Below are 9,001 nucleotides of genomic sequence, written 5' to 3' on the forward strand. Positions count from 1 at the left end.
ATATATATATATGTATATATTTTTTTCTTTTTTACCGCTGGCATTAATAAAAGCATTATACCCGAATGAAATTAGGGTTTGACAGTATCCTCAGGTGCAATTAGGAAATTAGACTTACGTAGTTCTTTGGGTAGAATACAGTATATGTGTTGGGTTGAATTTTTTTTGAAAAATTTGTTTTAATTGCGTGACAAAGATTCATTAAGGCATTGGACCTTGAAACGACGTTGAATTTTAAGAAAACAACTGAGAGAATCACTTAAGGTATTGGACCTTGAAGCGATCTCGAGTAATGTGCAAATTTTGTGGAGAAAAAAAGAAGAATCGAGTGATTATTTGTTTGTGGAGAAAAGAAAAAATCTCAAGTATACTTTGTAAAGTTAAGCAAGTCGGAGACCCAGCATGGAGTGCACAAAATGTGAAAAAAGACTTTGGGTTTGTGGTAAACATTGCAAAGTCAAGCAAGTTGAAGACCCAACATGGCATTCGCTAAATTTACCTACACATTTATTAAAACACCACCAAGTAAGTTGGAGACCCAACATGGAGTGCACGAAATGTAAGCGTGTACTAAAGAGTACTAACATAGAATTTCAAAATGATAAATGTAGCGTTAAGTAATAAATAGACAAGACACACACAAATAAATCAAATGAGAATAGAAAGGGATAGAATAAAAGTGGGGAATACACTTAGTAATTAAGAGTGCGGGGTTAAAACATGGGGAAAATAAATAAGTGACTGAACATTTACAATACACTACGAACTAACCACACAATGATAAATAAAAAAAGAATAATAGAGCCAAATAAAAAAAATGGTGTGAATAGCAATTTTTACTTCATTTGGGTTATGTCCGAAAGGAGTGGGGTGTGCATGTAAATGGAGGTGACTATTGGTATTTATTTTACGTACAATTATTTTTTGAAAAAAATAGATCAGGCCCAAAATGAAAGAGAAAAGTATATATGTGAGAAAGGTGGTTTAATAGTATTTATTTATTTATTTATTTTCATTATTTTTATTTTTTTCTTTAATTTTTTTTTGCTTTTTATTATATAAAAAAAGATGGACAACGAATATTTACAAAAAAAAAATTTCTAAGAATTTCACCAGTAGCCAAGGGTTCATTGACGAGTTGAAGTGAATCAAGTAGGAGACCAAAAGAAAGAGAAAGGAGGGGAGGAAGAATGAAGGAAAGAAAAAGAAAAGAGAAAGAAAGAGATGAGATGAAAGGAATAAGGGGATATCTGAAGGTCCCTCCTCTTTTTCCGATTGTAGTGTCAAACAACGTGATGCAGTGAATTTCTTTTGCCTCCTCATGATTCATGCCTCTTATTATTTTTTGCGTGTTCTTTGTGTTTTTGTGTAATTCTTTTCTTCTCTGTAATAGTGTGTGTTTGTGATGCTCGGACCTCCTTCTTTTATAGTGTTTCTTCTCCTTTTGACTTTTATAATCCTTTTCCTTTTTATTATTTTTTTTCTGTTTTAGTTTTGTTCTTTTTTTCATTTTTTTCTTATTTTCTTTCTTTCCTTTTTCTGTTCTTTCTTTTCTTTTTCTGCTATTTATTTGTTTTGTTTTGTTTTTTTTATTGTTTTTTATTTTTTTATTTTCTTACTTTTTTGTTTTGTTTTTTTAAAAAATTTGTTGAGACAGAATTAGGGTGTAACACATTGAAGCACCCAAATGCATCTTAAGCATAACAACAAACCAACACTTATGCAATCATCCAGAGCCAAAACAAGCACTTATGCAAATCAAAACAAGAGAGTCTCATTGATGTTTCACAAAAATATAATAACACTTCCAACTTAGAGTCTACTTCAAACCTAGAATCAAAACAAGCACTTTAACTAATTACCTCTTAATACCTTTAACTCGGCACTTCAATAGTAATGGGAGCCTTGAGGCGCAATGACAAATGTAACGAAACAAGGAGCAAGTAGTGGACATAACACCGACGGTGCAGTTGTAGAAAACGGGCAGGGCGGTGGAGGAAAGGACTAGCAAAGTGGCTCAAGGCGCAACAAAGTGGGTTGGGGGGTTCAAGAGAGAGAGTGAGTTCAAGTGGCTCCCAAGATAGATAAAAGGGGACTCTTTTTAAAATCCTCAACATCGATTTTTTTCGCAACATCAATTTTTAAATAACCAATGTTAAAATCACTCTGTTAATCTCGATTTTTCTAACATCGATGTTATCGATAACATTTTATTTACAAAAATATTACTGTGCATTTTATAATATTGGTTTTAATCATAACCGATATTAACAAGACGATGTTAAAATCTATTTTTTAGTATACAAATATTAAAGATTAATATATTAAATAAGATTATTTTAGCTTTTTTAGCTGCAAAATCATTTATCAGAGTTTTATAATCAAGTAATTCTAACACTTCACTTTCAATAGATAAAATAGCTAACTCATTCAATCTATCTTGTAACATTGTTGATTTTAGATATGATTTAAGCAATTTTAATTTTGAAAAACTTCTTTCAGCAGTAGCAACTGTTGCAGGGATTGTCAATAAAATTCTATATGCAATGTAAACATTTGGAAAAGAATCTAAAGTTTTAATATATTGCTGCGTACCCAGAGTCATGCCCGTGAAATGAATCGTTCCACCAATCTACCGGGATGGAGATGAAAGGCTCCGTACGCGGGACGTCGGGATGTATGCGGTTTATAGGCGTTCAGAATCTAGACGATGTCAAATCTAGAGAGGTTGAGCCGCAGAGACAAAGTTTGATCAATAGACAATAGGTTTCATTCAAGGGAAGGGGAAGAATAATTTTTTTTTATGAACATAAGATGAGGAGATGAAAAAACGTGAAGAATGGAGTTTGGAAAGTGAGATACGTTAGTTAGGGAATTGGGATGGGTTAAAGGAAAGTTAATAGAGATTTACTTTTTTGGGATAAATAAAATACTTTAAATGACATTGATTGTGATATTGGTTAATTTTTAAAAAGATGATATTGATTGACTAATTTTTAGGGAAGAGAGAGATTCTAAATTATTTTATTTTGATCAGTTAAAATTTGTTAATAGTTAGTAATAAAAAAAATTTTAGGGGTCTAAAAATACCCCTCAAGTGGCCACATCAACCCCATGATGAACCTCTCCAAACTTGTCGTATAAAAAAACCCTAACATCCTTGTCACCTTTGTTGTAACGGAACAATGGCTCTCCTCAACTGCCTCCAAAACAAAACATCACAACATAACGCTCGCCTTGGTCCCGAACCTCAATGCTTCCTCGGACACCTTCAACGACGTCCTCGAAGTTGTCATGACGAAGATGGAGGCACAACTCGAGCTCATCCTTGACCACCTCCACGCGTCGCCACCGCCTACGTTCATGATTTGCGACGCGTTTCTGTTCTAGGCCATCGTCGTTGCGAATCAGAGGAATATTCCGGCGGCGGCGTTCTGGACGACGAACAAGTTGGAGCTGTGGGTGCAGTATTTCCATATTTTGCAACAGAATCAGCACTTGCATAGAAAGATGTTAGGTGAGGATCCCAATTGCATGTTCTGTAAAAGTCCTAACAAGTCTTCTCTCTTTTTTCTTTATTCATTTTTTTTTCAGATTACACAATAATTAAGTAGAAAATTATATATAGTCTTTTCACTTTTTTAAAAAAATAAATAAATTACCCTATTTTTAACGATTCTTGTTTAATAAATAAATTAAAAAACATGAGTCAAACTATGAGAATAATTTCTTATTATGTAAAAGTTTTTCCATTTAAGTTAATTTTAATTTATGAAAAAAATATTTTTTATGGGGAAATTTATCTAATAGAATCTCAATATAATATATAGTGTGTCAAAATCATTTTCAAATTTAATTTTCTTCCAAATGCATTTATTTATACGGATATCTCTTTGCCTAAAGATATATACAAATATCTGTGAAAAGGTTAAGATGAATTTGTCTTTACTCGTGTCTAATTTAAAATTTTGATACATAATTTACTTGACTCGAATTCGATTATAATTAATATCCAATAGTATATACAATATAAATCACTTTGATCTGTTTAGTATAATGTCTCAACTTTGATATTATTTATAATTAAATAGTAAAATTAAAAAACATATAAAATTATAATCGAAATATATTTTATAATTTATATTTTAAGTTGATAATATTAATATAAATATTATATTATATTATATTATATGAAATATTAATAATTAAATTAAATTGTAATAATTTAAAAGTTATTTTTAAAAAAAGAATACTAGATGTTGAATCAAGTTGAGATATTGTGGAATTGACATACATTAATAATGAAGAATATTAAATTTTACTATTAATTTCTCATCTTATTAAGAAATAAAAAATATTTTTTAAAATGTTATAATTAAAAAAAATATTTTTTTAGGAATCTAGATCCACAATTGTATTGTTTGAAAAAGAAAAGTTGGATCAATCTGTTTTTTATTTTTATTAATTCAAAATATTTTATAAATATTAATATATAAAAGAGTTTAATATTTATGCATTGTGTAAAATATTTATGAGTAATTTTTAATATTTTAATTCTTATTGTTAGTTTTTTGGGATGTAAAGTTTTTATAAAGTGAAGATATATAGGGATTAAAGTGTAAAAAAATTGTTTGAGTAAAAATTAAGATGTAAAATTATTTAGTAGAAGGACGGATTCAGAATTTTATTAAAGGGGTCAATCTTTTTTCTTTTTTCTTTTTTATAATTATTCAAATGTTTAACTTTTGATATATAATAATTTCAAAAATTATTTTTTATTTTTACAAGTAAATTGAATTCAATTTTTTAAAATGATAATAACCTTAGTTATTATCATAATAAAAATACATACACAATTTCTTTTACATAATTTTACTCTGTTTATAATCCTAATCATTATAATAATAAAAATATAACTAATTTTACATAATTTTATACTAACTAATCTTAGCCACTATTATAATAAAAATATACAACATTAGTTTTATAAATTTTACACTAGCCAACTTAAATATTACTTAATTTATAATTTCTTTTTTTCTTTTTTATACATTTCTACTCCTGATATATATAATTATTTTTTTAATTATTAAGATATATGGTGATGATTTAAAATATGTTTTCTTCAAAGTGGTGACTTTAAAATTTGGACATTTGAGATGAAGTTTACTTTTTTGTTATCATCGAACACAAAGTTTACTTTTTTTATAAGCAGAGTTTTATTGATAAAAATAAGGTTTAAATATATTTTTTATTTATGATAAATATTTATTTTTTTATATTTGGTATCTAAATTTTTTTTTTCTTCCAGTTGGGTCTTTATTATTTGAAAACTTTTGTTCGAGATCTTTACCGTTAGTTAGAATTCACTATTTGGTCATGTGACTGATAATGACGGTCGTTAAACAGCCACACATGCATCCCACACAGCCAACAAGTACATGTGACAGACAGCACATGTTGCATGCCTCCGATTAACCGCTGCATAAGCAATTAATGAATCTTGATTAACGACAGAGAACTCAAACAAAACTTTTCAAATATTAGGAACCTAATTCGAAGAAAAAATTTATAAGAAATCAATTGCAAAAATCAAATATATATCAAAGACCAAACAAATGTCTAAAAAATAAAGTAGATCACAAAGTGTTCCCTACTCCAAGATAGAAATGTACAAATTTGTGAAAGGAAGATTTTGCTGCTCCAAAAAATGCCAGCAAAAGTCCAAACCAATTACAAACACCTGCATCCATCACTTTATTCATGTATTACTACTAAAATCACATAACTTTTATAGAAAAAATAGAGAATAATATTTTTTTCCATTTTTATAAACTTCAATTATAGTTATTACTCGATTTGGGTTATAGTTTTCGATTTTGTTTTGTTTAAATTTAATTTTATAATTTTAATTGTTATAATTCATCTTTAAGAAAAACTAAGGAAACAAAATACAATATTCAGCAAAATTTGTATTTTAAATTACATTACAGACCTCACATTTAATTCTAAAACTATTACTAATTTATGAGGAGTGTTAAAGTGGTTCCCATCTATTAATTTATGAGAAGTGTTATTGTGGTTCGAATACACTTTTTTACACTTCTACGTTCGCACTGTCTATTTATATTGCCAGCATTTACTATAATTTAGTATCTTCCTAATCATGGCATTCACTGAAGCATCACAAAGTTGAAATTTTTTAAAATTGTAGATTATATTCCTTCAATTTCTTGGATTCCTCGAGTGGATATTCCTCTTCTTGATGGGAACCATCGTCAAATTTTGCAATGGGCTCTGAAGAGTTGTGAATGGCTTCCTAAGGCACAGTACCAGTTATTGCCTTCGATCTATGAGCTAGAATCCCAAGTGATTGATGCCTTAAAAGCAAACCTCTCAATTCCAATTTACATCATTGGCCCAAACATACCATATTTTAGTCTTGGTGATAATTCATGTTACACTAATAACGGTGCTAACAATAATGGTGCTAGCCATGGTTACTTGAATTGGCTAGGTCGACAACCCAAATGTTCCGTTTTGTACATCTCACAGGGAAGCTATCTCCCAATCTCAAGTGCCCAAATGGATGAAATTGCCAATGCATTGCATGATAGCAATGTTAGATTCATGTGGGTGACGCGTGGTGAGACTCCAAGGTTGAAAGAAATTTGTGGGCACATGGGCTTGGTTGTGGCATGGTGTGACCAATTGAGGGTGTTGTTGCACCCTTCTGTGGGGGGTTATTGGACACATTGTGGGTGGAATTCGGTTATAGAGGGTGTTTTTTCTGGGGTGCCCTTTTTGACCTTCCCAATTGCCATGGATCAACCATTGATTAGTAAGCTCATAGTGGAGGATTGGAAGGTGGGGCTTAGAGTGAAGAAGGATGATAAGTTGGACACTTTGGTGGGAAGAGATGAGATTGTTGTGTTGTTGAGGAAGTTCATGGAGTTGGATAGTGATGTTGGTAGAGAGATGAGGAAAAGAGCCAAGGAGCTTCAACATTTGGCTCAGCTTGCAATTACTATGGATGGGTCATCTGAAAATAATATCAAAGACTTCATGAAGAATATAGTCCAGAGTGGATCAAACAGAGTTCAAGTTCAAAATGGTATTTAGATTCTTAATTGAATTGTCCTATGTTGGATTTGTTGTCTTTAGTTATAGTAATTCAATAAAGACCTAGCTAGCTTGCCTGGTTAGCTTGTGTTCACTTAATATTTCTATTTTTTTTCATGTTAGACCAATAAAACTATGTGTCTGTTACTCTGTTTACCAATAAACGATTGGACGTCCCTTTGTAACAAAGAAAATGAATTTGTATGTTTATTTTTTACTCTTTTTCCCTACTTTCTTGTTGGTTGAAATGTCAAAGTTCATACCTATTTTTAACGAGAATAATATATTCTGTGTCAAGTTATTTGTCTTTCTAACATTAAGTACACTTTATTAAATTATTAATCATACTACTATAAAATACATTGAAAATAATTATAATTTTTAGGTTAATCTAGAATATTTTTTAGTTGAAAATCAATAACTAATCTTAATTCTATCTGATATTGCACCTCTCATCACAAACTTAAGGGACAAAATTATTTTTCATTCATTCCACATCACGTTGATATACAATAATTATGTTTTTATCAAAATAGTTAGAATATAATTATAAATCTATTTTTTTAACACATAATTAGGTTCTTTAACTTTTTTTTTTCTGAATGAAGGTTCTTTAACTTCTTAATGAGACCCCAAAATACCATTATGAAAATATTAAATTATAAATTAATTATTTTTTTGGAATATATATTTAGTTTTTACATTATATACTATAAAGATTATTAATGCTTCATTGATTTTTAAAATTACAATCATTTTAAGATAAATTAAAAAAGGGACATATAATATAAAATAAAAGAAATAAATAAACTTAAATTACAATTTGCTTATATTATATTACTATCAATTGTGTGGATCAATTGACATGATTTTTTTTAATTTAATTAATAATGTTGAGTCTAAGTCTTAAATATGTACAATTATATCAAATAATTAGAAGAAGAACTTTGTTGGATTGCCTTGAATTGAAAAACCCTGTATTCTTTATTGTTTAACAAAAGAATGCTCATAATATATATTTCAAAGAATATTTTTCACGCTAGAACTCGTAAGTCCTAACATTTGGTTCACCTTAAAACCATTGTTAACTATCAAAGTAGGCATTGCTACTAGCTCAAATTTGTGAATGTATGAATACATGATTTTGATGATGTCAAAGAATAATCAAACAAGATTGCTTTCAAGATTACTTCAACAAACATTCAAAGGTTAAGCATTGCTTCAAGATTAATACAAGGTTGCTTCAACAAACAAGCATTGCTTCAAGATTCATTCAAGATCAGCTTTTGCCTCAAAACACATTATTTCCAACATATCAAGGCATTGGTAATCGATTACGAGGCGGTGTAATCGATTACCAGAAGACAAGTTTGCAAATCATCTTCTTAAAAGAGTTTGAAATTTGAATTTTGAAAATTATAATTGATTACCATTGATGTGTAATTCAATAACCAGCAACGGGACTCTTGAAATTCAATTTGAAAAGTCATGACCCTTCAAAATATAATTGTGTAATCGATTAACAATGAAGAATTTCATAAAATACTTTTTGAAAAGACACATCTCTTCAAACCATTTTGAAAAGGCACGAAAGACCTATATATATGTGTGTATGACTTCGAAAAGCAAGAGAAAGATATTCTAAGAGAACTTCATTGCCAAATGCTCTCTCAACAACTCTTGGGCAAACACTTGCAAATTTATTGAGATTTCATCCAGTAACATCAAATTGTATTATCCACTCTAAAGGAGAGAAATCTTTCTGTTCATCTCAGAAAGTAAGTTGTAATCAAGAGACTGGTTGTCTCTTGAATTGTGAGTTTCCTGAACACAAGGGAAAGGGATTCCTTGGGTGTTCAGAAGTTGTAAAAATGATTTT

General features: G+C 29.5%; 1 pseudogene; it reads left to right on the forward strand.

Moving 5' to 3' along the window:
• The first annotated feature begins 3,084 nt into the window (after nt 1-3,084).
• Nucleotides 3,085-7,149, forward strand: LOC114373052 (annotated as a pseudogene).
• Nucleotides 7,150-9,001: the final 1,852 nt, after the last annotated feature.

Source organism: Glycine soja, chromosome 11, assembly GCF_004193775.1.
Source record: "Glycine soja cultivar W05 chromosome 11, ASM419377v2, whole genome shotgun sequence".
Lineage (NCBI taxonomy): Eukaryota > Viridiplantae > Streptophyta > Magnoliopsida > Fabales > Fabaceae > Glycine > Glycine soja.